We start from the raw sequence: 27,676 nt of genomic DNA, 5'->3' as shown, positions 1-27,676 counted from the left end.
TTAAAAACGCACGTGATCTGCACCTAAATACTGTATACCAAAAAAATTTTGTCACAGCCAAATACAAGCAAATATCAAAAACAAAGCAGCTTTATTTAAAGCATGACATACCAACAGGAGACAACAAACGCAGCATCAAAAACGAGATAAAAAGACATGCTAAAACCCACACGCAAAGACGCAATGAAAAAATGCAAGTAAACTACTATATATACTCGTGTATAAGCCGAGTATTTCAGCACTTTTTTGTGCTGAAAACACCCCCCTCGGCTTATAAACAAGTCATTGTCCCAGAAAGACAGCGGGGGAGGGGGAGAGGTGGAGCAGTGGGTCACAGAGGCAGGAAATGATGGCTGCAGCTATAGCCTGTGCCTGTTGCTAAAGAGAAATGAATATTCACAGTGCTGGCAGTGAACATTCATTTCCCTTATAGCGCACACAGTTATGGCCGCAGCTGCCGGCTTCCAGCACACACCCTACTTATGTTCCCTGCGTGTCCTCGCTGCATCTCGTTCCGGTGCCAGCAGCTCTTCCGGCTGAACGATCACATGTCCCCCGCTCATTAAGGTAATGAATATTCACCTCTCTCCACTCCCATAGGCGTGGAGTGAATATTCATTACCTTAATGAGCGGGGACACGTGATCGCTTGACCGTAATAGCTGCTGGCATAGAATGAGATGCAGCCAGGGGGCACGCAGGGAAGGTAAGTAGGATGTGTTTTTTTTTTATAGAAACCATGCATACAAGGACAGTGCTGGGGAGCCATGCATACAAGAACAGGGATGGGGAGCCATGCATACAAGAATAGGGGATAAGGAGCCATGCATACTAGGACGGGGATAAGGAGCCATGCATACAGGGATGGGGAGCCATGCATACAAGAACAGGGATGGGGAGCCATGCACAGAGGGACAGGATGGGGTGCCATGCATACAAGGACAGGGATGGGGAGCCATGCATACCAGGATAGGGATGAGGGGACAATGCATACCTGGCTTATACTCGAGTCAATAAGTTTTCCCAGTTCTTGGCAAAATTAGGTGCCTTGGTTTATACTCTGGTCACGAGTATATATGGTAATTTAAATATAAGGTGCAGAAATTCTAATGTCAAACGCTGACCAAAAGCTCATCATGGGAACGTCGCCTTATAGAGTAAGTTTAGTATTATTTATAATAACTGTAAAAGTATATGACAACCAATCACAACCTGGTGTTCATTTCATAAACTGCTCTGGAAAAAAGAATGCTGTATTGTGATTGGTTGTTATTGGCTTGATACAAATTGATAGTTTGGTGTATGTAACTACAATTCTTATGAAGCCTTTTTATTGTAATCTCTTATGTGAAAATAATATAGCATTACTTTTTCATCCCAGACTAAGTGACAAATTCCAAGATGTTTATTTGCTATATTACAGCGTTCATTCGAAAAGCCGGTGACAGCTAATGTTATTAAAATGAGCTTCTGCAGATGTAAATGCTTTGTAGTCTGTTTTTGGATGTAATTGTCCCCCTCTCATGCGAAGTCTCAAGGACTCCCACTCCCAGCCTCATTGTTGCCATGGAGAGCTCCCTTGACTTTCACAAAAGCAAAAGGAAAAAATGGGCAGCACAAATTGGGGTATATAAGGCTGTGGGCGTGAAATTATAATCCATTAGTGAAGAGGAAAAACAACATTTATTTAGGGGGAGTAGCGCAGAAAAATCTTTGTCTAATTAAAAGCAAGTAGTGAGGCGGAACTGCCGGCCACATTTGTGGAGTAGAAGTCACGTTGTACCAGAATGAGCTCTAAACTTATTCTGCTGGAGCACTGAGATCACTTGTGATACTGGACACACAGGGTGCGGAGGTGAGTCCCTCTCTCTTTTTATTACTTTATATGACCTGTGTCAAATCTGACAGAAGTAGATTCAACTAGTTTAACAAACCAGAATATAACAGAACTATAGTATCAGATTCAAGACTGTGACTTCTGTGCTGCCAATTCAAAAACAGGAGAGAACATTCTATTTACACCATTTTTTTACACTAACATAATGGTTAACATTTATAATGAAGCCATATATTCTATAACAAACTAGTTAGACCTCAAAAACAATTAACCCCATGAGGACAACACAATTTTGCATGTTAATGAGCCTCATTTTCCAAATCTGGCAATTTAAAAGGTAATAACTCTAGAGCGCTTTAATATCACAGTGATTCTAAGAATGTTTTTTCGTGACATGTTGCACTTCATGTTAGTGGTAACTTTTGGTCAATTTGATTTGCATTTATGTTCAAACATTACATTTTTATGTCTATAAATCAGATAGATATACCACACAAAATAGCTAATAAATACCATTTACCACATGCCTACTTTACATCAGCACAATTTTTTAAACATAATTTTTTGGGGGTTAGGAATTTAGAAGGGTTAAAAGTTGATCAACAATTTCTTATTTTTCCTACAAAATTAAAAAAACACACAATTTTTTTGTGACCACATCACATTTGAAGTGACTTTGAGGGGCCTGCGTGAGAGAAAATACCCAAAAGGGATACCATTTTAAAAACTTCTCCCATTAAGTTGCTAAAAACCATTATCAAGAAGTTTACTAACCCTGTAGTGGCTCGACAAGAATTAAAGCAATGTGGAAACAAAAATAGAAAATTAAATTTTTTCCCACAAAAATATTGCTATAGCCCCAAATTTTGCATTTTCAAAAGGGTAACAGTATAAAATGGAACATAGAATTTGTTGTTCAGTTCCGTTGAGTACACCAATACCCCATTTGTGGTGGAAAACTACTGTTTGGGCACATAGCAGGGCTCAGAAGAAAAGAAGCAACATTTGGCTTTAGGAATGCAAAATTGGCTGAAATAGAGAGCGGACACCATGTTGCGCTTGCAGAGACCCTGATGTGTCTAAGCAATGGAATCCCCTACACATTTGACAAAATTTTGGAAACTACACCCCTCATGGAATTTATCTAGAGGTGTAGTGAGTAGAGATGAGCGAAATTGATTGGGTTAGGGCTTATTCAGCAAGCTATAGCGCTTACCAAATAAACTGTGGAGGCAACCCGGCTTCCTGGATCGCTCCGGCTGATCAGCTGTTTGGAGCCACAGCTGCATGTGTCGCGGCTGTGTGACAGTCATGACACATGCATGGAGAGCCCAACAAACAGGCTCTCCATGCATGTGTCGTGACTGTCACATAACCTCAACACATGCAACTGCGGAGTCAAACAGCTGATGAGCCGGAGCGATCCAGAAAGCCGGGTTCCCTCTGCAGCAACCTGACCCGATCAAATTCGCTCATTTCTAGTAGTGAGCATCGTCAACCCACAAGTACTTCACAGAATTTTATAATGTTGAGCCATGAAAATAAAAAATCTAATTTTTCCCACAAAAATATTATTTTAGCCACACATTTTTCATTTTCATAAAGCTAACAAGAGAAAATGGCCAAACAATTTGTTGTGCGATTTTTCCTGAGTACACTGATACCCCATATGTGGTGAAAAACTACTGTTTGGGAGCACGGCAGGGCTTAGAATGGAGAGAGCACTATTTGACTTTTGAAGCACAAAATTGTCTGGAAATAATAGTGGTCACCATGTCGCATTTGCAAATCCCCTGAGTTGCTTAAAAAGCCATAATCCCCAACAAGTGACTGCTCAAGTAATTTTTCTAGAGATGTGGTGAGCACCTTGAACACACAGATGCTTCACAAAACTTTATAATGTTGAGTCGTGAAAATAAAAAAAATAATTTTTACTACAAAAATGTTTTAGCCCCAAATTGTTCCTTTCCACAATTTTAACAGGAGAAAACAGACCCCAAAATGTGTTGAGTGATTTCTGTTGAGTATGCTGATATCCCACATGTGGTGGAAAACTACTGTTTGAGCACATGTCAAAGCTTGGAAGGGAAGAAGCACCAAGTGAATTCTGGAGCACAATGTTGGTTGGAATAGATTGTGTATGCCATGTCATACTTGAAGAGCCCCTCACATGCCAAATCAGAAGAAACCCCCACAAGTAACCCCATTTTATTATTACATCTCTTGAGGAATTCATCTAAGAATGTAAGTGAGCATTTTTAACCCTTAGGTGATTCACAGAATTGTATAAAATTGGACCGAATCAATGGAAATTACCACTAAAATGTTATTTTAAATTTTTATAAGGGCTAATAGGAAAAAATGGAACTCACAGTTTGTTGGGCAATTTCTCCTGAGTGCGACAATACCCTACATGTGATTAAGAACTACTTTTCACTCACAGTGGAAAGCTCAGAAGGGAAGGAGTTCCATATTGTAGTGCAGATTTTGCTGGTGTCATGACGCACTGAAAGAGCCCGAGATGCCAGAACAGCAGACCCTTCTTCAGAAGTGACACTTTTTTTTTTACAAACTAAACCTCTCAATGAATTCATATAAGGGTGTGGTGATCATATTGACACTAGTGATGAGCGAGTGTACTCATTGCTCGGGTGGTCTCCGAGTATTTATGACTGCTCGGAGATTTAGTTTTTGTCACCTCAGCTGAATGATTTACGGCTGCTAGACAGGCTGAACATATGTGGGAATTTCCTAGCAACCAGGCAACCCCCACATGTACTCAGACTGGCTAGTAGCTGTAATCATTCAGCTGAGGTGACAAAAACTAAATCTCGGAGCAGTCATAAATGCTCGGAGACCACCCGAGCGTGCAATGAGTACACTCGTTCATCACTAATTGACACCACTATGTTTGTCACAGAATTTTATTCCATTGGGCAGTGAAGAAAATAATTATATTTTTACCACAAAAATTTAATTTCAGCCAGATTTTACATTTTCACATGGGGAAATGGCTAAAAATGGCACCAAAATTTGTCACACAATTTTTGATGAACATGGCAATACCTCATATGTGTCTGTACAGTACTTCTTAGCCCAAGGGTGGGGAACCTCATGCCCCAGGGCCATTTATCAGGTCCCCGAGCAGATTCTTAGCTCATTAATTTCTTCTTGCTCTGTTACCATACACACGCAGTGTTCACTACTGAACATTGAAAGGCATGCAATGAAAGATTACGTCCTGAAATCAGTGCCAGAGCCAGGATGTACTTTGTGCGTGGAGTTTGTATGGCCCCTGAAGGATGGTATAAATATCCAAAAAGCCCTTTGCAGAAATAAGATTCCCCACCCCTGGCATAGCCAAACGCTGAGACTCGGTAAGGAGGGAGCGCTGTTTCACTCTTGGAGAACTATCATAGAAAAGATTGCACACTAAGTGCCAGAAGAGCAGAATCCCCTTCAAGTGATCCTATTTTGGAAATTACAGTCCTCTGGGAATTTATCGACAGGTGTAGTGATGACTCCATGGGTGTTTTCTAGTGATGGGCGAGCACTAAAATGCTTGGGTGCTCGTTGCTCGGGTTGAGCAAATTGGAATGCTCGGGTGCTCGACCTGAGCAACGAGCTCAAAGTAAGTCTATGGGAAACCCAAGCATTTTTGCTGCGACCCCCTGGGGGTCTTTTTAGGGTGCAAAAACGTCAGAAATCGACGGGAACAGTGCTCAAATGACATGGGAACATCATGGGGAAGACCCCTGGAAGCATTTCTGACTCCCAGGTCACTGCTGTGAACAATGTTGTCAGAGTTGTATGCAATTTTTCCGGGCGCACAATACAACATACCAAAAACGAAATCAAAATTGATTTTCCTGGGAAATATGTTAAGGAACATCCTTTCCAGGGTAATGGTTTCTATGCAAGGCAAAATAAATAACCCAAAACAAAATGTTCCTCCACCACTTGGGCTATGTTGGGCGTTTTTGATGCGTTTAGCTCGCCATGTGGTATGTGACACATCATCAGACACATCCTGTTTCATTTATGAAGGAGGGGCTATTAAAGGAGGAGGGCCATCAGGCAGACTTTAATATTCTTAAAGGGACAGCAGTTGGTCCTCACTATTCTTAGAGAGCAATCAGCCAGCTATGCTTTGTTGTTCCCATTATAAAACAGTGTGTCTCCTGTTGTGAATTAGACTTTTTTGGCTCCCTCTTGTGGTCACTAGTGATATGACTCTGGGATTGTCTTTCCTCAGTTTGGCACCCACCTGGGTCGTTAGTCCAGGGGTGTTGCTATCTAAACTTCCTGGTTTTTCAGTCCAGTGCCTGGCATCGTTGTAATCAGTTCCTTTCTGTTTGCTCCTGTCTGCTGGTCTTGGATCTTGCAAAATTAAGCTAAGTCCTGCTTCCTTGTTTTTTGGTTATTTGCTTTGCTCTTATTTTTTGTCCAGCTTGTACTAAATGTGATTCCTGATTTTGCTGGAAGCTCTAGGGGGCTGGTGTTCTCCCCCCGGGCCGTTAGACGGTTCGGGGGTTCTTGAATATCCAGCATGGAAATTTTGATAGGGTTTTTGCTGACCATATAAGTCATCTTACTATATTCTGCTATTAGTCAGTGGGCCTCTCTTTGCTAAATATCTAGTTCATTCTTACGTTTGTCTTTTCTCCTTACCTCACCGTTATTATTTGTTGGGGGCTTGTATCCAACTTTTGGGGTCTTTTCTCTGGAGGCAAGAAAGGTCTATCTTTTCCCTTCTAGGGTTAGTTAGTTCTCCGGCTGGCGCGAGACGTCTAGAACCAACGTAGGCACGTTCCCCGGCTGCTGCTATTTGTGGTGCTAGGATTAGATATATGGTCAGCCCAGTTACCACTGCCCTATGAGCTGGTTTTTTGTGTTTGCAGACTTGGTATGTACTTTTGAGACCCTCTGCCATTGGGGTCATAACAGTATGCCAGGCCAAGGTTGAATGTTTAATGCATTGCAGAAGTGGGATTACAAGAAAGGAAAGTCTGAGTTTTGTTTTTTTTCTTTCCTCTCTTTTTTCCTCCCCTTTACCTCTGAGTGGCTTGTGCTTGCTGCAGACATGAATGTCCAGACTTTGATTACAAGTGTGGATCAGCTTGCTGCTCGTGTGCAGGGCATACAAGATTTTGTTACCAGTAGTCCAATGTCTGAACCTAAAATACCTATTCCTGAACTGTTCTCTGGAGACCGACTTAAGTTTAGGAATTTCAGGAATAATTGTAAATTGTTTCTATCTCTGAGACCCCGTTCATCTGGAGACTCAGCTCAGCAAGTAAAAATTGTTATCTCTTTCTTACAGGGCGACCCTCAGGATTGGGCCTTCTCGCTAGCGCCAGGAGATCCGGCATTGGCAAATATTGATGCATTTTTTCTGGCGCTCGGATTGCTTTACGAGGAACCCAATCTTGAAATTCAGGCAGAAAAAGCCTTGCTGGCTATTTCTCAGGGTCAGGATGAAGCTGAAGTGTATTGCCAAAAATTTCGGAAATGGTCCGTGCTTACTCAGTGGAATGAGTGTGCTCTGGCCGCAAATTTCAGAAATGGCCTTTCTGAAGCCATTAAGAATGTGATGGTGGGTTTCTCCATTCCTACAGGTCTGAATGATTCCATGGCGCTGGCTATTCAAATTGACCGGCGTTTGCGGGAGCGCAAAGCCGCGAATCCTCTGGTGGTGTTGTCTGAACAAACACCTGATTTAATGCAATGTGGTAGAATTCAGACTAGAAATGAACGGAAAAATCATAGACGTCAGAATGGGTTGTGTTTTTACTGTGGTGATTCTACACATGTTATATCAGCATGCTCTAAACGCCTAACTAGGGTTGTTAGTCCTGTCGCCATTGGTAATTTGCAACCTAAATTTATTTTGTCTGTGACTTTAATTTGCTCATTGTCCTCCTACCCTGTTATGGCGTTTGTGGATTCAGGTGCTGCCCTGAGTCTTATGGATCTGTCGTTTGCCAAGCGCTGTGGTTTTGTTCTTGAGCCGTTGGTAAATCCTATCCCTCTTAGAGGTATTGATGCTACGCCATTGGCGGAAAATAAACCGCAGTTTTGGACACAGGTAACCATGTGCATGACTCCTGAACATCGGGAGGTGATTCGTTTTCTTGTTCTGCATAAAATGCATGATTTGGTCGTTTTGGGTCTGCCATGGTTACAGACCCATAATCCAGTCTTGGATTGGAAGGCAATGTCTGTGTCAAGTTGGGGCTGTCAGGGAATTCATGGTGATTCCCCGCCGGTGTCTATTGCTTCCTCTACTCCTTCGGAAGTTCCTGAGTATTTGTCTGATTACCAGGATGTATTCAGCGAGTCCAGGTCCAGTGCTCTTCCTCCTCATAGGGACTGTGACTGCGCTATAGATTTGATTCCAGGTAGTAAATTTCCTAAGGGAAGATTATTTAATCTGTCTGTACCTGAGCATACTGCAATGCGTTCGTATATCAAGGAATCTCTGGAGAAGGGGCATATCCGTCCATCCTCTTCCCCTCTTGGTGCGGGATTCTTTTTTGTGGCCAAGAAGGACGGATCTTTGAGACCTTGTATTGACTATCGGCTTCTGAATAAAATCACTGTTAAATTTCAGTATCCTTTGCCTCTGTTGTCGGACTTGTTTGCCCGGATTAAAGGTGCCAAGTGGTTCACCAAGATAGATCTTCGTGGTGCGTACAACCTTGTGCGCATTAAGCAAGGAGATGAATGGAAAACTGCATTTAATACGCCCGAAGGTCATTTTGAGTACTTGGTGATGCCTTTCGGGCTCTCTAATGCTCCTTCAGTGCTTCAGTCCTTTATGCATGATATTTTCTGGAAGTATCTGGATAAATTTATGATTGTTTATCTGGATGATATTCTGTTTTTTTCTGATGATTGGGACTCGCATGTAGAGCAGGTCAGGATGGTGTTTCAGGTTTTGCGTGAGAATGCTTTGTTTGTTAAGGGCTCAAAGTGTCTCTTTGGAGTACAGAAGGTTCCCTTTTTGGGTTTTATTTTTTCCCCTTCTGCGGTGGAGATGGACCCAGTCAAGGTCCGAGCTATTCATGATTGGACTCAACCCACGTCAGTTAAGAGTCTTCAGAAGTTCTTGGGTTTTGCTAACTTCTACCGTCGTTTTATCGCTAATTTTTCTAGCGTTGTTAAACCTTTGACGGATATGACCAAGAAAGGTTCTGATGTTGCTAAATGGGCTCCTGCAGCCGTGGAAGCCTTTCAAGAGTTGAAGCGCCGGTTTACTTCGGCGCCTGTTTTGTGCCAGCCTGATGTCTCACTTCCCTTTCAGGTTGAAGTGGATGCTTCTGAGATTGGGGCAGGGGCCGTTTTGTCGCAGAGAGGCCCTGGTTGCTCTGTATTGAGACCATGTGCTTTTTTCTCTAGGAAGTTTTCGCCTGCTGAGCGGAATTATGATGTTGGCAATCGGGAGTTGTTAGCCATGAAGTGGGCATTTGAGGAGTGGCGTCATTGGCTCGAGGGTGCTAAGCATCGTGTGGTGGTCTTGACTGATCACAAAAATCTGATGTATCTCGAGTCTGCTAAACGCCTGAATCCTAGACAGGCCCGCTGGTCATTGTTTTTCTCCCGTTTTGACTTTGTGGTCTCGTATTTACCAGGTTCAAAGAATGTGAAGGCTGATGCTCTTTCAAGGAGCTTTGTGCCTGACTCTCCTGGAGTCACAGAACCAGTTGGTATTCTCAAAGAGGGAGTTATCCTGTCAGCCATTTCTCCGGATTTGCGACGTGTGTTGCAGAGATTTCAGGCTGGTAGACCTGACTCTTGTCCACCTGACAGACTGTTTGTTCCTGATAAGTGGACCAGCAGAGTCATTTCCGAGGTTCATTCCTCGGTGTTGGCAGGGCATCCGGGAATTTTTGGCACCAGAGATCTGGTGGCTAGGTCCTTTTGGTGGCCTTCCTTGTCACGGGATGTGCGGTCATTTGTGCAGTCCTGTGGGACTTGTGCTCGAGCTAAGCCTTGCTGTTCTCGTGCCAGCGGGTTGCTCTTGCCCTTGCCTGTCCCGAAGAGGCCTTGGACACACATTTCCATGGATTTCATTTCAGATCTTCCGGTGTCTCAGGGCATGTCTGTCATCTGGGTGGTATGTGATCGCTTTTCCAAGATGGTCCATTTGGTATCTTTGCCTAAGCTGCCTTCCTCTTCCGATCTGGTTCCTTTGTTCTTTCAGAATGTGGTTCGTTTACATGGCATTCCTGAGAATATTGTGTCTGACAGAGGATCCCAGTTTGTTTCCAGGTTCTGGCGATCCTTTTGTGCTAAGATGGGCATTGATTTGTCGTTTTCGTCTGCCTTTCATCCTCAGACTAATGGACAAACGGAGCGAACTAATCAGACTCTGGAGGCTTATTTGAGGTGTTTTGTTTCTGCAGATCAGGATGATTGGGTGACCTTCTTGCCGTTGGCTGAGTTTGCCCTTAATAATCGGGCTAGTTCCGCTACTTTGGTTTCGCCATTTTTTTGCAACTCTGGTTTCCATCCTCGTTTTTCCTCGGGACATGTGGAGCCTTCTGACTGTCCTGGGGTAGATTCCGTGGTGGATAGGTTGCAGCGGATCTGGAATCATGTGGTGGACAACTTGAAGTTGTCACAGGAGAAGGCTCAGCGTTTTGCCAACCGCCGCCGCGGTGTGGGTCCCCGACTTCGTGTTGGGGATTTGGTATGGCTGTCTTCTCAATTTGTTCCTATGAAGGTCTCCTATCCTAAATTTAAGCCTCGCTTCATCGGTCCTTACAAGATATTGGAAATCCTTAATCCTGTGTCTTTTCGCTTGGATCTTCCGGTGTCGTTTGCCATTCACAACGTGTTCCATAGGTCTTTGTTGCGGCGGTACGTTGTACCTGTGGTTCCTTCTGTTGAGCCTCCTGCTCCGGTGTTGGTTGAGGGCGAGTTGGAGTACGTGGTGGAGAAGATCTTGGATTCTCGTCTCTCCAGGCGGAGGCTTCAGTATCTGGTCAAGTGGAAGGGCTATGGTCAGGAGGATAATTCCTGGGTGGTTGCCTCTGATGTGCATGCGGCCGATTTAGTTCGTGCCTTTCACGCTGCTCATCCTGATCGCCCTGGTGGTCTTGGTGAGGGTTCGGTGACCCCTCCTTAAAGGGGGGGTACTGTTGTGAATTAGACTTTTTTGGCTCCCTCTTGTGGTCACTAGTGATATGACTCTGGGATTGTCTTTCCTCAGTTTGGCACCCACCTGGGTCGTTAGTCCAGGGGTGTTGCTATATAAACTTCCTGGTTTTTCAGTCCAGTGCCTGGCATCGTTGTAATCAGTTCCTTTCTGTTTGCTCCTGTCTGCTGGTCTTGGATCTTGCAAAATTAAGCTAAGTCCTGCTTCCTTGTTTTTTGGTTATTTGCTTTGCTCTTATTTTTTGTCCAGCTTGTACTAAATGTGATTCCTGATTTTGCTGGAAGCTCTAGGGGGCTGGTGTTCTCCCCCCGGGCCGTTAGACGGTTTGGGGGTTCTTGAATATCCAGCGTGGAAATTTTGATAGGGTTTTTGCTGACCATATAAGTCATCTTACTATATTCTGCTATTAGTCAGTGGGCCTCTCTTTGCTAAATATCTAGTTCATTCTTACGTTTGTCTTTTCTCCTTACCTCACCGTTATTATTTGTTGGGGGCTTGTATCCAACTTTTGGGGTCTTTTCTCTGGAGGCAAGAAAGGTCTATCTTTTCCCTTCTAGGGTTAGTTAGTTCTCCGGCTGGCGCGAGACGTCTAGAACCAACGTAGGCACGTTCCCCAGCTGCTGCTATTTGTGGTGCTAGGATTAGATATATGGTCAGCCCAGTTACCACTGCCCTATGAGCTGGTTTTTTGTGTTTGCAGACTTGGTATGTACTTTTGAGACCCTCTGCCATTGGGGTCATAACAGTCTCCTATACTGTTATTGCCTATGCATTGAATGCACGGCCTGCCCCAAATTTGGATGCACCCCAATAACCCATTGAACAGACGTCCTGGATGGCCACATGAAACCAAAGTTCCTATTATTATGGTTTTTTTAACTACCAGAAAGTTTGCCCATGAAGTGAATGCAAGGCCTGCCCCAAAGTTTAACGCACCCCAAAAACCCTTTGAACCAACGTACTGGATGGCTACATGAAACCAAAGTTCCCATTATTATTAATTTGCTACTGCCATACTGTTAGCCTATGCATTGAATGCAAGGCCTGCCCCAAAGTTACACGCACCCCAATAACCCTTTGAACCAATGTTCTGGATGGCCACATGAAACCAAAGTTCCCATTATTATTAATTTGCTACTGCCATACTGTTAGTCTATGCATTGAATGCAAGGCCTGCCCTGCCCCAAAGTTGTACGTACCCCAATAACACTTTGAACCAAAGTACTGGATGGCCACATGAAACCAAAGTTCCCATTATTATGATTTTTTTTACTTCCAGAAAGTTTTCCCATGAAGTGAATGCAAGGCCTGCTCAAAATGTGGATGCATCCCAAAATCCTTTGGAAAATCTTTTCCCAAATTAAAGGAGCAGGTCTCCTATACTTGTAATGCACATGCAGGAAGTGTATGGGCTGACAAACTTTTCCCCCTGGTTGGTACACATCAACGTACTGTGTAAGCTTTTTTTTAACGGGCATCTTAAACACCCTTGAAAACAATAATGTGGCTGTTGCATCACGGAACACGTTCTACCTGGTGATCTAGTGGTGGTGTCGGAAGAGATCTGGAGGATGGCCTCCTAAAAATGTCCCAATTTAAAGGAGCAGGTCTCCTATACTTGTAATGTCCACAAACTAAGTGAATGGACTGACAAACATTTCTCCCTGGGGGTATACATCAACATACTGTGTAAACTTTTTTTATAATGGGCATCATTAACACCCTTGAAAACAATAACGTGGCTGTTGCATCATGGAACACGTTCACCCTGGTGATCTAGTGGTGGGGTCTGAAGAAACGTGGAGGATGGTCTCCTGAAAATCTTTTCCCAATTTAAAGGAGCGGGTCTCCTATACTTGTAATGCCCAAACACTGTGTATGAGCTGACAAACATTTCTCCCTGGGGGGTACACATCAACATGCTGTGTAAACATTTTTTTTACATGCATTAAAACACCCTTTAATACAATAATGTGGCTGTTGCATCACAGACCACGGTTACCATGGTGATCTAGTAGTGGTGGGGGATGAGAATGAGGAAAAGGAGGAGGATAACAGCAAATAGCCCAAATCAGGAAGCATATACCCATGTGTGGGTGTGAAGAGGTGCATGGGAATATACCTCCCAAAAAATGACAATGGATTTGAGGTTATATTTCACTGTTATCATTTGGTGGAGTAGAGAAATGTGGCCCAATCCAGCTCTAGTTCATTTTTATAAAAGTCAGCCTGTCAGCATTTTCAGTTGACAGGTGGATGCGCTTATCAGTTATAATTCCACCACAGGCACTAAAAACTCGCTCTGACAAAACACTAGCGGCAGGGCAGGCCAGAAACTACAAGGCGTAGAGAGCCAATTCATGCCATGTGTTCAGCTTGGATGCCCAATAATTATAAGGCAAAGAGGAATCATGCAGGACGTTGGTACAGTCAGCAAGGTACTCCCTCAGCATCTTCCAAAACTTTGCACTCCTTGTGAAGGTACCCCACGCCTCAGCGACACTGCCATTGGAGGGTCTGAGAAAACTCTACCAGAACTTTGCTAGTGTTCCCCTGCCTTTGCTGGATTGGAGTTATGTCTCTCTCACCTGTACTCCTTGGTTATCCAATGAACTGTGACTTCAGCCACCAGCGTTTTCAGATGGGGATTTTTGTAATAATTCAGCAACAAGGGCCTTCTGGTACTGCACCATTTTAGTACACCTGTCTGCCTCTGTAAGAATAGACTGAAAGTTCTCCTTGTAGCGTTGGTCTAGAAGTGTCACCAACCAGTAATCACTGTCACCCAAAATTTTGAGAATACGAGGGTCACGGAAAAGGCAGCGCAACATAAAGTCAGCCATGCTTGCCAGACTGCTAACAGGCAAGATGTGCGTGTCCTCACCAAGAGGATGACTGACCATGTTCTCCTCCTCCTCCCTGTCCTCAGGCCATCCACGCTGAACAGACGGTATGACAGTTGTGCTTGTAGTACTGTCTATAGCGCATGAAAGTAGCTCCTGTTCTTCCTTCTCCTCCTCTTCCTCATTGTCAACCAATCCTCATGGGGAGGACATGAGGCTGGGTTGTGTGTAATTACCCTGTATGGTTCCTTGCTCCATCTCATCGTGCTCCACCTGCAATGCATCCTCTTTGATTGTGAGCAGAAAATGTTTCAGAACACAGAGAAGAGGGATGGTGATGCTAATTATGGCATCATCGCCGCTCACCATCTTGGTACACTCCCTAAAAATTTGTAGGATGGTACATATCTCTGGCATCCAAGTCCACTCCTGAAGTCTTATGTGTGGAGTCTGAACTGAATACCGACTACCTTGTGGATGATGGTAGTCAACAAGTGCCCTCTTCTGCTCACAAATAATTTCCAACATATGCAGTGTAGAGTTCCAACACGTGGGGACATCACACACCAGTCGGTGAGCCGGAAACTGAAAATGCTGCTGAAGCATGGCAAGGGCGGCGGAAGCTGTGGCTGACTTTCTAAAATGGGCACACAGGCGGTGTACTTTCACAAGCAGATCCGGCAGCTCCAGGTAGCTTTTGAGAAACAGTTAAAGAATGAGGTTAAGCACATGGGCCAGGGATGGTACATGTGTGAGCTTGTCTCGAATCAGAGCCGCCACAAGGTTTCGGCCATTGTCACACATGACCATGCCTGAATTTAGGTTCAGCAGTGTCATCCACAGATCTGCCCACAACTCTTGAGCATTGTGCGGTTTGTCACCTAAGCATATTAGCTTCAGCACAGCCTGTTGCCGCTTGGCTGAGGCAGTGCTGCAGTGTTTCCAGCTTGTGACTGATATGGTCATTTCGGAGATGGAGTCTGAAGAGGAGGAGGTGCAGGAGCTCTAGACTGGCAACCCTGATTGATGTAGGGCACGCAATCCTCAGCATCAGGAGGAGGTGTTCCATTACAAGGTCCAACTGGGTCCCGGCTTCCACTATGTTAATCCAGTGGGCTGTCAGCAGGATGTACCGTCCCTGCCCACAAGCACTTGTCCACGTGTCCGTGTTTAGGGGGGAGTTTCCCAGTAACAAAGTTGTTGAGGGCACGGCTAATGTTGTGGGACACTTGCTTGTGTAATGCGGGGACAGCACACAGGCAGAAATAATGGCAGCTGGGGACCGAGTACTTTGGGACTGCCACTGCCATCAGGTTGCGGAAAGCTTCAATCTCCACGAGCTTAAAAGGCAACATTTTGAGCGCAAGCAGAAGAGAAATGTGGCCTGTGGGGTGTTGGCAGCATATTTCTGCTTGTGTTCCAAGGACTGGGGTATGAACAACTGAACGTTGCACTGAGACAAGGATGTGGACGTGCTTGATGATGGTGCTAGTTGAGTTTGTGCAATGACCGGTGCAGGGCAGGAGGTAGCTTTGCGGGCACCATGTTTGATGCGATAGCACTCAGCCCAATGTTATATTATGGGGTAGTGCCGACTAGCACTTTTTTTCTCATGCGGATTCGACATAAGAAAAAGATCGCAGAATGCTGTGAGCGCATCTGATGACAATCGGATCAGACGCGCCGGAAATCCTGCCCATCAGTGAAGATCAAAGTAGTGCAGCTTCTAGTCTCCCATGGAGACTATTGAAGCATGCAAAAAGTAAACAAAATATGTTTTTAAAAATATAAATATATATATATATACACACATATATATATATATATATATATATATATATATATATATATATATATATATATATATATATATATATATATAGAGGTTCAAATCACCACCTTTTCACCCCATTCAAAGTAAAACAATAAAAAAATCAAATATACATATATTTGGTATCACCACGTTCAGAATCGCCCAATCTATCAATATAAGGAAATAATTATTCGATTGCTAAACAACGTTATGAGAAAAAAATTCAAAACCTCAGAATTATGTTTTTTAGGTCGTCACTACCTTGCAATAAAATGCAATAATAGGCGATTAAAAGATTGTATCTACACCAAAATGGTATCAATAAAAACAGCAGCTCGATGCACAAAAAATAAACCCTCATGCAGCCCCAGATCACAAAAAATTGAGACGCTACAGGTCTTGGAAAATGTTGCCATTTTTTTTTAACCAAACTTTGGGATTTTGTTTCACCACTTAACTAAAAAAGAACCTATGCATGTTTGGTGTCTGTGAACTCTTAATGACCTGGAGAATCATAATGGCAGGTCAGTTTTAGCATTTAGTGAACGTGTTAAAAAACAAAACAAAAACCAACTGCACTTTTTTTACAATTTCTCCGCACTTGGAATTTTTTTCCCATTTTCAAGTGCACGATATGTTAGCACCAATGGTGTCATTCAAAAGTACAACATGACACGCAAAAAAACAACAGGTCTGTGAGCGCCAGAATTCTTGCTGTTGGTAGGTGATCAAATACTTATTTCATACAATAAAATGCAATTTAATTAATAATCATACAATATGATTTTCTGTTTTTTAAGTTTAGATTCTGTTTTCTCACAGGTAAAGTGTATCTATGATAAAAATTGCAGACCTTGCCATTCTTTGTAGGTGGGAAAACTTGCAGAATCCACAGTGTATCAAATACTTATTTTCCCCACTGTTTGGCCATCTGACCACACCTAAAAGTCAATTAAAATTGTGCAATGTGCAGCATTAGGCTGCTGTCACACTAGCAGTGTTTGGTCAGTATTTTACATTGGGATTTGTAAGCCAAAACCAGGAGTGGAACAATTAGAGGAAAAGTATAAAAGAAACATATGCACCACTTCTGCATTTATCACCCACTCCTGGTTTTGGCTTACAAATACTGAGGTAAACTACTGACCATATACTGCTAGTGTGACGGCAGCCTTAAACAACCACTGATAAACAATTTGTTTGCCTGTAAGGTGTCCTTTAATATCCTGTTTACACAAGACCCTCACTGTTTGAGATGTGCACTGGCACTGAAAGATTAGTAATAGATTGTGCAGTGTGCATAGCCTACAATATTTAGAGGAATGATTTTTCTGTAAACCAAAAGATTACCATATTTTTCTGACCATAAGACGCACTTTTTTCCTCCAAATTTGGGAGGAAAGTGTGGGTGTGTCTTATGGTAGGGATGTAACGTGGGGAAGGGGCAGCAGCGAGTGGGATTACACTGGGAGGCAGGAGACAGAAAAATGTCCCTGCCCGGCTTCAGGAATCAGTGCTGGGGAAACCACATGGTCCCAATCATTAAAGTGCAGTGAATATTCATTAGCTGCTTCCCCGCCGACCTGTCAGCTGAGCTGTGAGCCTAGAGCAGCAAATGAATACTCCTTCACAGGGACACACATGGTTTCCCCAGCACTGGATTCCTGCAGCAGCTGGGGAGATCTGTGTGTCTTGTGAAGGAGGCGGCAGCAGCAGGGGCCAGAGGAGACAAGATGGCTGCATACCTGCCTGCCAGGGCTGTGCTGGATGCTGAGTGCTCTATCACAAGGACCTGTGTGATGTCATGAAGAGGGCGGGCTGGAGCATCACATGGCAGCACAGAGCCCTCCCTCTTCTGATGTCATGACAGGTCCTGCAGACACCACACTACAATCTGCAAGCTTACTCCTGTACTGTGGAGAGGCAACAAGAGGGAGCGCTCTGTGGTGTCATGGGATGGGATGCTCCAGAATTTTACCTCACCACAGTGGCTGGCTGCCACAATTAAGAGGTTAGTCTTTACAACATGCAATAAAGCACTCTGCCACTTCTGTGGTGAACTATAACTCCCAGCATGCCATAGGATCTGCAGGACATCCTGGGAGTTATAGTTCTCCGAATGGGATCTCAAAGCAGCAATAACCAGTGTTATTTTTCAGTGCTGGAGTGGTGCTTTAAATATAAGCCCTGTGCCCCCATTCTTATACTCACCCTCCAGCGTCTTCATATAGTACTTTACAGACACCACACTGGTCCCGCAGCTTCCAACATAATAACATACTATTATATATAATAACAACACATATAATAGTATGTTTATGCTATTAAATGCTTTACCACCTTTTTTGCTTCAAATATTTTTTTCCCTGTTTTCCACCTCTAAAACCTGGGTGCGTCTTATAGTCCAGTGCGTCTTATAGTCCGAAAAATACGGTATTTCACCTGACGAGCAAGCATTTTGCTCATTCATAGGGTGAATGGCATTCTGTTGAGACAATTATCATGAAGCATACTTACCTAGGAAAACTAGTTCTTGATAATCTTGCAGTGTAAATGCACCTCTACACAGTTCCTAGTTAACTCTATGTATTGTCATTAGTGATGAGCGAATATACTCGTTACTCGAGATTTCCCGTGCACGCTCGGGGTCCTCCGAGTATTTTTTAGTTCTTGGAATTTTAGTTTTTATTGCTGCAGCTGAATGATTTTTGTAGTGACTATTTTACTTTTGGAAAACACCCATGGAGTCAAACGTTGGGAATGTTGCAGAGTGAAAATTGGAAATATGCCATTCTATAGCCCAATAAATTGTAATGCCCCATATATTTTGCTCTGCTTGTGGTTTTGGAGACCTGAACCCTGTAAATTAAGTGGGCTCCTCTCGCCACAGTAAAGCCTAACAGTGGTTTAGACACACTGTGGGGCTCAGAATAGATGGGAGCATTTGGATTTGGGAGCACAGATTTTGTTGGATTTTTTTGGGGGGCAGTCCTATTGCTTTTCCAGAGCCTTTGTGCTAACATTAACATGGAAACCTCCAATATTTTCATTAACAGATGGCAAACCTGAGTGAGGACTTTTTATTTTGTGGGTTGCGTTAGAGCTCTTATTGGCAGCATTTTCGGGTACAAAACATTTTGGATCAGTTCACATTTATCCTGTGCTCTAAGCTGATCACTTACGTCATGGTTTCCATCAAAATCTCTGAAATATGTGATTCAGATGAAACTCCCTATGGATCCTTACATTATAATGAGAAAGGCAGTGTTACTCTGGACTCCATCTGTTTTCTGTTCTGCAGTGTCCGTCTTTTCAAAGATACATCCCTAAAAAGATGGACAAGGTAGGCTCACAGGACAGATGGGAATGCAAAGTGTCACCATCTGCCTTATTATAGTGAATTTTCCATAAATGGTTTTGTATGAATAACGTTTTTCAGAGATTTACACATAAATCCTGATGTAAGTGCTCAGCGTTCAGTAAAAATGTGAATTGAGCCTTATTGTGTTCTTTGAGAAGCAGAATGAACAAATCAACAGTAGTTAAAGAATATTTTTTATTTATTTATATTCTACACCGTTCACCTTATGGTATAAGTGATAAGATGACTTCATTCCTTAGGTCATTACGATTACAATGATACCTGATTTATGTACAGTATTTTTTTAGGTTTGCTACAATCACACACAAGTTTTTTTTGCATCACCACGTGACAGAATCACATGAGGGCTTTCTTTTTAGGGATGAGTTGGACTTAATATTTTTTATTGCATTCTATTCCGCTTTTTGAGAAGCAAAATCAACAAACAATTGTTTTTGCATGACTAAATTCTGACAGCTATAGCTTATAGATTTTTCCTCTGATGGTGCTGAATGAGGGCTTTTTTGCAGGAGTAGATGATGTTTTCAGCTATACCATATACCTATTTACATATGACTTTTTTATTGCGTTTCCGTCCACTCTTTTGTACGTTGTACAAAACATGTTTTTGCTAAGTTTTTTATTTCTTTTTTCACAATGTTCACTGTAGAGGTTAAATAGTATGACAGTTTTATAGATTTATTGGAATAATATTTTTGCATTTGTTTTGTTCTTTGTTTTGTGAAAAAAAAGTAGTTTTACAATTTGTTTTAACTGTATTTTACTTTGGACTTAGTACCGCTATGGGACTTTCATTAGTCTGATCATTGGTGTAATGCTTTGCAATGCACATGTGCTGTAATGCATTACATCTGCCAGTGTTACACTGACAGAACACTGTTTATAACATGCTTCTGGCATCGTCTAACAGGCCACCATTGCTGGCAGACCCGCAGGTTGTCCTTTGACCTCCGGTTGCTACCATTGGCATCCCATGACAACGTCGGGGGCTGCTGATCGGGTGGGAGAGGGAGCCACTTTCCTCTCCTAGCCTTCTAAATGCTGCATCCGCTACTTATCATGGCATTTAGGGAGTTAAACAGTCAAGGGTAGTGCGGGTATCACTTAACCTCTAGTGACCGCATGATCGCCATGCCGGAACCCCTTTTCAATCATGAAGTACAGATAAATTAAACATCCTGAAGGGGTTAAACTGGAACCCTAATATCCCTTTAAGCAAGTTTTGAGTTAAACTATAATGCATTTGATAATACCCTCCTCAACAATGAAATTGCAATACCAAGTACTAAAAGTCATGGAATTATAAAAATTTATTGATATACATGTTAATTGATAATGAAATGCAAATTATTTGAAAAAGGAAACAAAGTTTTCAAAACAGTTAGGCTATGTTCACACGCTGCGGATTTTGCAGCGGATCCGCAGCGTTTCCGCAGCTGCGGGTCCGCAGCGGTTTCCCATGCGTTTACAGTACCATGTAAACCTATGGGAAACGCAATCCACAGTGCACATGCTGCGGAAAAAAACACGCGGAAACGCAGCGGTTTATATTCCGGAGCATGTCAATTCTTTGTGCGGAATCCGCAGCGGTTTTACACCTGCTCCATAATAGAAAACCGCAGTGGAATCCGCACAAAAACAGCGGTAAATCCGCGGTAATTCCACAGGAAATCCGCAGGTAAAAAGCAGTGCCTTTTACCTGCGGTTTTCCGCAGACCTCAGGAATATGTGTGCACATACCCTTAAAGTTATTCGTTATTCAGTGTTGAGTTTGAACATCATGTTCAGAAATACATGCACCTACAGAAATGCTTGCCATGCTGAATTCACTCGGGCACGTAGATCATCAAGATCTGCTGTTGGCAGCTCCCTTTTCATTTTGCTAACCAATCACTAACCAGATGTGCTCTATAGGAAACGAGTCTGGAAATGTTGCACATTTAGGCCACCAGTTTGCTCCAGCTAGCACAAGCTACATGTGGCCTAGCAATGTCATGTTGATAACTGCTCGTGGGATGCTTTGGACAAATGGCTGTACCACTAATGATCCATTCTGTGCTACAAGTGAAATTTGATGTCTTTTACCAAGCCTAAGGCACCAGTGTCTTTACAAACCATCAGAAGATGTTTACACAACATTGGGTCAGGAGCCAGATGTCCAGCTACAGGTGATCCACTGACCTTACACCACAACTCTCAAAGGCTACCATGGTACAGAATAAGACCTCAATGCAAGCTAAAATGGAGGTCTATCCTTTTCGGCGACGAGTCCTGCTTTTGTCTTGGATATAATGGTAGCCAGAGATTGGTTTGGCGATGCCATAAGAAGGCCTTCATGAGATAAAATCACACCGGTCCTACTCCTGAATTATGGTGTCGGATGGCATCAGGGCCGGTGTCAGCACCTGGCACACCCAGGCAAGTGCCGGGGCCCTGAGCAGGTGGAGAGCCCACTCGCCATCGGGGACACTGGTGCGCTATGGGGGCCTGGTGCCAGTGCCTGCAGGCACATTCCCGCTTGCTCAGGGCCCTGGTACTTGCAATACTTACCTCTCTCTGTTCTGCCGCTGCGTCGCCTTCCGCATCTTCTGTGACATTTTAGGTGCGCCCTCTGCGCTGAACATTAACAGTGCAGAGAGCCAGAAGACAGCGATGCTGAGGAATCTGGCCAGCGAAGAGATATGAGTATTTCAGATTTTTATAAAAATGTTTGAAGCAATATATAGGGCCCATTATTTATGGAACAATATATGGGGCCCATCATATACTGGAGCATTATATGAGGCTCATTATATATAGAGTAATATATAGGACCCATTATATATGGAGCAACATATGGGGCCCATCATATACTAGAGCATTATATGGAGCCCATTCTGTATGGAACATTATTTGGGCCCCATTATGTATGAAGCATTGTATGGGGTCCATTCTGTATGGAGCCCATTCTTTATGAAGCATTATATAGGGTCCATACTGTATGGACCATTATATGGGGCCCCATTATATATGGAGCAATATATGGGGCCCATCATATACTGGAGAATTATATGGAGCCCATTCTGTATAGAACATTATATGGGGCCCATTATATATGAAGCATTATATGGGACCCATGATAAATGGAGCAATATATGGGGCACATCATATACTGTGTGGAGCAATATATGGGGCTCATTATGTGTGGAGCATTACATGGGGCCCATTATGTATGGAGCATTATATGGGTCCCATTATATATGGAGCAATATATGAGGCCCATCATATACTGTATGGAGCATTATATAGGGCTCTTTATACTGTATGGAGCATTATATGGGACCCATTCTACTGTATGGAGGAATATATGGGGCTCATTATAATGTATGGAGCAATATATGGGGCTCATTATTCTGTGTGGAGCATTATACGGGGTCCATTATTCTGTATGAAGCAATATATGGGGTCCATTATACTGAATGGAGCAATATATGGGGCTCATTATTCTCTATGGAGCAATATATGGGGCTCATTATTCTTTATGGAGCAATATATGGGGGTCATTGTACTCTATTTAGCAATATATGGGGCTCATTATACTGTGTAGAGCATTATATGGGGTATATTATTTTGTATGAAGCAATATATGGGGTCCATATACTTTATGGAGCAATACATGGGGCTCATTATTCTGTATGGAGGACAATGTGGTACCCATAATTCAATGTGGTACCCATAATTCTGTATGGAGGAATATGTGGTACTCAAAATACTGTATGGAGCAGTATGTGGTGCCAGTAATACTGCATGGAGGACTATACTGTCTGGTTTCTGAGCTATTGTAGAATTTACAATAGCTATCACTTATGTAATGTAAGAAGTAAGTGAAAACATTGGCATTGTACTGTATCTATATTTCTCTGCCGTATCTGTGCATCATGAATCGTGGTATGTATTAAAGGGGCCCACTGAGACTTTTTCACCTGCAGTCCACGAAAACCTGCAGCCAGCCCTGGGTGGCATAACATATGGTAAACACTCAGAATTACCTTGATTTGGTTGTGGAGACAATAAAACAATAATTTCTCCAAACCATCTCGAGCAATTTTTAACCATGACAATACCAGACTGCATGTTGCTTGTGCTATTGTGAGCACTCTTTGTGGCCTAAAAATTCTATAAAGGCCTGCAGCATCTCCAGACTTGTCTCTCATCGAACACATCTGGGGTGCTATATGTCAGCAATAGCAGAGGGAGCTGTCAGCAGTGGATCTTGATGATTTGTGTGCCCAAGTGCATTCAGCATAGCAGGACATTCCCCGGATATCCATTAACAGTCTCATGTTTGCGAGTGGCACTCATACACGATAATGAATAAACCAAGATGCTGGAATTTTTATTTTTACTTTTCATCATTTGCATATCATTAACATGCCTATTGAGCTTGTAATTTCCATAATTCCAGGATTTTTGCTTCTTGGTGTTGCAATTTCAATGTTGAGAAGTGTATGTAAGAGATCCTTCACATTAGAGAAAAATGCTAAAAGTTTTTTTTGGCACATGACTACTGGGATACCTGTATAGTGTATAGTTAGGGGATCCAGCTGTGAATTGCTTCCAGGTCACTGTCAAATAAGCTACCTACAGCCACCCCAAGGGCATATTGTCCCAAATACAGCTGTACTGTCTTGAATTTTAGGAGATGCTTTGGGAGGTCCGGGGCATGAATGGACTTCAGCTGCATCTGTGTCCTCAGGAAACAAATACACCTGAATATAATGGTGGAACAGGGAGCCGACAGGTCATTCCTCCACTGTTAAGTTTGTGTTAAGACTGAAGATTCTGCCAGGACCTTTGGGTCTTATGACAATATCAGGTCTTGTGACTAGACAGCAGAGGAGACTGAAGAGGAGCAGGACACAGGCAAGTAGTATATATGTGTTATATACTGATGCGTGTGTGCTTTAATGTAGCAATTGTATGTGTCTGAATGAAGCAATGTTGTGCGGGTTGATTTTGGAGAACTGACTGTGTGTATTGATGTAGCAGACTTATGTTGGTATTGCAGAGCTGTGTGTGTTAATGTAGCAGAGTTGTGTGGGTTATATAACAAATAATGTGTATGTTCATGTAGTAGAGTTATGTTTGTTGATGAAGTAGTGCTGTGTGTTTGTTGTTGTATCAGAGCTGAGTGTGTATGTATGGGTTATTATATTGTGTGGGGGCTATGTGAATGGGATCTGTGGTGGACATCAGGCTGCGTAGGAGGAATGTAGTGTTAAGATATTCTGCTGTGTGTGACTGTGGATGGCATCATACTGTGTGGGTGAATGTAGTGTGGGGGCATCATACTGTGTGTGGGAATGTACTGTACTGTGGGGGCATCATACTGTGTGTGGGTGAATGCAGAGTGTGGGAATGTACTGTGGGTGCATCATACTGTGTGTGAGTGGGTGAATGTAGTGTGGGTGCATCATACTGTGTGTGAGTGGGTGAATGTAGTGTGGGTGCATCATACTGTGTCTGGGTGAATGTAGTGTGGGTGCATCATACTGTGTGTGGGTGAATGTAGTGTGGGTGCATCATACTGCGTGTGGGTGAATGCAGAGTGTGGGAATGTACTGTGCTGTGGGTGCATCATACTGTGTGTGGGTGAATGTAGTGTGGGTGCATCATACTGCGTGTGGGTGAATGTAGTGTGGGTGCATCATACTGCGTGTGGGTGAAGGCAGTGTGTTGGAATGTATTGTACTGTGGGTGCATCATACTGTGTGTGTGAATGTAGTGTGGGTGCATCATACTGCGTGTGAGTGAATGTAGTGTGGGTGCATCATACTGCGTGTGTGTGAATGTAGTGTGGGTGCATCATACTGTGTGTGGGTGAATGTAGTGTGGGTGCATCATACTGTGTGTGGGTGAATGCAGAGTGTGGGAATGTACTGTGCTGTGGGTGCATCATACTGTGTGTGGGTGAATGTAGTGTGGGTGCATCATACTGCGTGTGGGTGAATGTAGTGTGTTGGAATGTACTGTACTGTGGGTGCATCATACTGTGTGTGGGTGAATGTAGTGTGTGTGCATCATACTGCGTGTGGGTGAATGTAGTGTGGGTGCATCATACTGCGTGTGGGTGAAGGCAGTGTGTTGGAATGTATTGTACTGTGGGTGCATCATACTGTGTGTGTGAATGTAGTGTGGGTGCATCATACTGCATGTGAGAGAATGCAGTGGGTGGGAATGTACTGTGCTGTGGGTGCATCATACTGTGTGTGGGAATGTACTGTACTGTGGGTACATCATACTGTGTGTGGGTGAATGTAGTGTGGGTGCATCATACTGCGTGTGGGTGAAGGCAGTGTGTGGGAATGTACTGTGGGTGCATCATACTGTGTGTGCGAATGTACTGTACTGTGGGTACATCATACTGTGTGTGGGAATGTACTGTACTGTGGGTGCATCATACTGTGTGTGGGAATGTACTGTACTGTGGGTGCATCATACTGTGTGTGGGTGAATGTAGTGTGGGTGCATCATACTGCGTGTGGGTGAAGGCAGTGTGTGGGAATGTACTGTACTGTGGGTGCATCATACTGTGTGTGGGTGAATGTAGTGTGGGTGCATCATACTGCGTGTGGGTGAAGGCAGTGTGTGGGAATGTACTGTGCTGTGGGTGCATCATACTGTGTGTGGGAATGTACTGTACTGTGGGTGCATCATACTGTGTGTGGGAATGTACTGTTCTGTGGGTGCATCATACTGTGTGGGAATGCACTGTACTATGGGTGCATCATACTGTGTGTGTGTGAATGTAGTGTGGGTGCATCATACTGCGTGTGGGTGAATGTAGTGTGTTGGAATGTATTGTATTGTGGGTGCATCATACTGTGTGTGGGTGAATGTAGTGTGGGTGCATCATACTGCGTGTGGATGAAGGCAGTGTGTTGGAATGTATTGTACTGTGGGTGCATCATACTGTGTGTGTGAATGTAGTGTGGGTGCATCATACTGCATGTGGGTAAATGCAGTGGGTGGGAATGTACTGTGCTGTGGGTGCATCATACTGTGTGTGGTTGAATGTAGTGTGGGTGCATCATACTGTGTGTGGGTGAATGCAGTGGGTGGGAATGCACTGTAATGTGGGTGCATCATACTGTGTGTGGGAATGTACTGTACTGTGGGTGCATCATACTGTGTGTGGGAATGTACTGTACTGTGGGTACATCATACTGTGTGTGGGTGAATGTAGTGTGGGTGCATCATACTGCGTGTGGATGAAGGCAGTGTGTGGGAATGTACTGTACTGTGGGTGCATCATACTGTGTGTGGGTGAATGTAGTGTGGGTGCATCATACTGCGTGTGGGTGAAGGCAGTGTGTGGGAATGTACTGTACTGTGGGTGCATCATACTGTGTGTGGGAATGTACTGTACTGTGGGTGCATCATACTGTGTGTGGGAATGTACTGTACTGTGGGTGCATCATACTGTGTGTGGGAATGTACTGTACTGTGGGTGCATCATACTGTGTGTGGGACTGTACTGTACTGTGGGTGAAGGCAGTGTGTGGGAATGTACTGTACTGTGGGTGCATCATACTGTGTGTGGGTGAATGTAGTGTGGGTGCATCATACTGCGGGTGGGTGAAGGCAGTGTGTGGGAATGTACTGTACTGTGGGTGCATCATACTGTGTGTGGGAATGTACTGTACTGTGGATGCATCATACTGTGTGTGGGAATGTACTGTACTGTGGGTGCATCATAATGTGTGTGGGAATGTACTGTATTGTGGGTACATCCAGGGCTGCCACTAGAAATTTCGGGGCCCCATACTGGCAAAATTTTCGGGGCCCCCTTGAGACTCCACCCAGGCTCCACCCCAGCCCCGCTCCACGCTCCACCTCTCGAACTGGCCACAGTCCCACCGCTCTCTCTTGGAAAATCTCCACTTCTCACCTATCACACATTGACAGTTCCCATCACCAGATCACACATAAAGCCGGCAGCTTTTGTTTTGGCCAAAAGATTTTTTAAGCTACCAAAATGACAAGGTAGACACTTTTGGCCAGGCCCTACTCTACTGTAACCTATTAAATATTTGTTAAAATATGCAATACAATTTAGGTATATTTTTATTTATTTTTCAATTTTTAAAACGACCTATAATACCACATACAAGGAACAAATACCACAGCACCATGACCAGACACCATATTACCACCACAGTGACCGAATAATATCAAATACAAGGAACAAATACCACAACACCATGACCAGACCACATATTACCACCACATAGTGACTGAATACTACAATACTGATCAGTAATAAAAAACACCCCACAATACTATCACCATAAGTGCCAGTATTCACAGGAGATCTGTACTTAGTATGCAGTGTCTGTGTACAGGTAATACAGTGATCACCGGTGACATTATACACAGGAGCTCTGTATATAGTGTACAGTGTAGTGTCAGTGTATAGGTAACACTGACTCACCAGTGACGTCTCTAGGTGAAATCCTTCATCTTTCATCCAGCACAGACCGCCATCACTTCATCCAGCCAGGACTCGTTTCTGCAGGGAATAACACAGTTATCTCGAGTTCCGCTTGCAGAACACATTACTTAATTTTCCCAACTTCTACATTACACCACATGAAGAA

General features: G+C 43.5%; 1 protein-coding gene across 1 annotated transcript in view; it reads left to right on the top strand.

Annotated features, from left to right (window-relative positions):
* The first annotated feature begins 1,658 nt into the window (after positions 1-1,658).
* LOC143776277 (uncharacterized) overlaps positions 1,659-27,676 on the top strand; it is a 169,896-nt gene continuing 143,878 nt past the window's right edge. Inside the window, exon 1 of the mRNA XM_077265497.1 lies at positions 1,659-1,854. The gene's annotated coding sequence lies outside the window, so the exon portion shown is untranslated. The remainder of the gene's footprint in view (positions 1,855-27,676) is intronic.

This window comes from Ranitomeya variabilis, chromosome 5 (genome assembly GCF_051348905.1).
Source record: "Ranitomeya variabilis isolate aRanVar5 chromosome 5, aRanVar5.hap1, whole genome shotgun sequence".
NCBI classification, from domain to species: domain Eukaryota; kingdom Metazoa; phylum Chordata; class Amphibia; order Anura; family Dendrobatidae; genus Ranitomeya; species Ranitomeya variabilis.
The sequence above is the reverse complement of the archived record's forward strand: the minus strand, read 5'-3'. Positions and strand labels throughout refer to the sequence as shown.